This window comes from Dasypus novemcinctus, chromosome 2, assembly GCF_030445035.2.
Source record: "Dasypus novemcinctus isolate mDasNov1 chromosome 2, mDasNov1.1.hap2, whole genome shotgun sequence".
NCBI lineage: Eukaryota > Metazoa > Chordata > Mammalia > Cingulata > Dasypodidae > Dasypus > Dasypus novemcinctus.
Genome location: NC_080674.1, coordinates 89,979,784 through 89,982,759, shown reverse-complemented (window position 1 = coordinate 89,982,759; position 2,976 = coordinate 89,979,784).

Sequence of the window (2,976 nt, the reverse complement as noted above, 5' to 3'; positions counted from 1 at the left end):
ATTGTTTCATAAGCCGTTTTGCACCTGACTAGTTGCATGGGTTCAGCCCCCATTAAAATAGGTTTGACACTTCAGCAAAAAACAAATTGTGCCTGAAATTGGGCCTATTAAAATTCTATAGTATCATCCAGAAATCAGAAGTGACACTGTGGAGGGCCTGTAAAGGATAAAAAATAAAAACACATGAAATGTGATGCTCCATTCATTGTGGCACATCTAACACTTTTAAGCTCCAGAAGTCATCTTCATATAGTTTCATCAAGTTATTACTTAAAAAACCAAGATTGGAGCAAACTAGCTTCACATCAAAGAGAAAAATTTCCTTAGAAACTGATTTTTTTTCAATGATAAATATAGTCATCTTCATTAAAAGCAGCATTCTTTTCTATATGTAAGGTATTTACAAGGCAATTTATCCAATAAAAAAGTAATAAACATCCTATCTATTCTAAAAATCATCTATTCTAAAAAGATGTTATTTATTCTAAAAAGCAATCTGCAACAAAGGGATGCCTATTCACCCTTACATTACACACTTATAGAGGGAATAGTGGTTTTTCCTTCTAACAGATACTAAATAATAATAATAATAAATAAAGACAATTTTAGTGCAAGGAATCAAAGAAAGGGAAAAGTTTTGTGTCCTTAAAACTTAAAAACTAACCTCCTTCCACAGTACCCATTACCTTTCCTATCAATAATAACATTGCTCAGATGTTCAAATGGCTCCCTAGAGTGCATAATGAATTTACTACGGCTCATAAGCCTTTCTAGACATTTAATTACAACTTACCTTCTTTTACACATATGAAGAATTGAGCTCTTAGTATGACTCGGTTCAATTAGACAGTCTCAACTACAATCTGAGTTTTTTTGTTTGTTTTGGATTTACTGGGGATTGAATCCAGGACCTTGCATATGCAAAACAGATACTCAGTCCCTGAACTATAGCTGCTCTGCAACTTGAGTTTTTGACACTGATGAAGAGTGCAAATACCAAATGGTTCCAGAACTGAGGTGTGTGGTACAAGAATTGTTCTCCTAAGCCAAACAAGTCAAGGTCAGATTCCAGACCAGGTCATCATGCTGACGGGGGTAAGAAGCAACACGCAGTAATATTTAAATAGCCTGTAATTGTCTCTTACTTCCAGTGGGGAAAGCTGGATGGGGATAGTAGTTGAGATATGAAAACTGGACATACTACACATTTGTAAAAAAAAAAAACCCACACTTTATTTTGGCATTTAGTATTCCATGTGGAGTGAGTAACAGAGGGAGGGAAATGCGGGAGTAAAAGAGGCACCTGAAGATAAACAATGAAACCTGAACATTTGCATGCTAAAATGGGATCTAGTTGCAATGTGATGGCATTCTCTACAAAAATTTTAAAATGTGCCAATTTAACAGTTAGAAAAATGGTTTGCATTCCAACTTAGCTGAATTCAAGACAGGAAAATTATGACGCAAAGTTATACTACATCTATGTTTTGCAAGTCTATTCGGTTCTGAATATCTCTTATACTGTTAATTATCTTCTATACCTCACATACTACTGAAAACTTATACAGGATTTGGAAGACTATTCAGTGAAGTAGTTGTTCAATCTCAACAGACTAGTTGAGATACATTTTTGAATAAATATATGTTGTAAAATATCTCTTCCCATATCTCACAGCCATCATTGTTATGTCAAAAAGCCTTCTTCCTACTTGGGTTTTCACTTTTGAAGCACAATACCAATTAATTGATTATAGTTGTCCAAACTTGTCAGGAATAAACTTATTATTTTAAACTACATAAAAGAAGAAAAAGAGCCTGATTAAAAGAGACAGAACAAATGGATTTGTCTTATTTGAATTGCAATCGACCTGTTTTTTTTTTTTAAGGTACATTATCAAAAGGAATTAATACTAAATTTCCATGCCCCACCACATCATTTTCAGTGTGAGCATAGAACAGTCACATTATGTTGGATTGAACAGATGTTGAGATCCCTTATGCCATAGTCCAAAAATGGAGGATGGCTTAGCTTCAGAGTGCATATTCAAAGATACATTGGCCTTATGGGAAACTTTTATTACACTACCCTATGTAGTTAACTCAAGAAAAAAGCTATCACAATCTAATTGCCATTTTAAAGGTTTACATGGCATTGTGTTTTTGAATTCTGCTATCAATGTGAAGTTTTCTGAGGTTACAAAAGACCATATTTTAGTAAAATGTAATCTTAAGAATATAACATGACATCGATGAAACTTCTAATTTAATTGTACTTCAAAACCTCAACTCCCATGAGTGTGTATTTTAAATTAACTCCCTTCTAACACATTCTTATGTTGGTCTAACTCCTTTATTTGTCTTTTCTACTGTTAATAAAACTCAAGTTTTGCCCAAGGAAGCAAACATTTTGTTTAATGAACTAACGTTTCTGTAATTCATATAGCTCTTATTTTAAGAAGTAACTCACATTAGTTTGTACTTAAACATTGCATATGTCAATTGACATGCAAGTGAATGTTTTAAATCAAAAAAAGAATTTCTCTTGTTTTTTTTTTTGGTGATACTGGGAAGTTTGAAATCTTATCAGCTATCTTGACATTTTACACACACTCGATCTTCAGTTTAATTGTAACCATTATGTAGTAGGTGAAGGGGATAGGGAGCTGACAACAAAAGAAGCCAATTCAAGATATAAAATAGCAAATTTAAAGGAATTGGATTGGGTCAGAATAGAATAAAACTATAGCAGATCTCTGGAAGCATTCAACTGAATTTAAAAAATACTTATATTCAAGAACTTGCTGGGATGGTTCAAGGCATTAAGGAATGGCCTAAGAGTGAGAGAGCATTGTAGATTCTGATGCCGATTTGAATCACCCTTATGATCCTCAGCATGAAGTTTTACTTTACTGGGCTTTAGTTTTCTCACAAACTTATCCTAAAAACAAGATTTTATTTCTGAGAATGAAACACCGT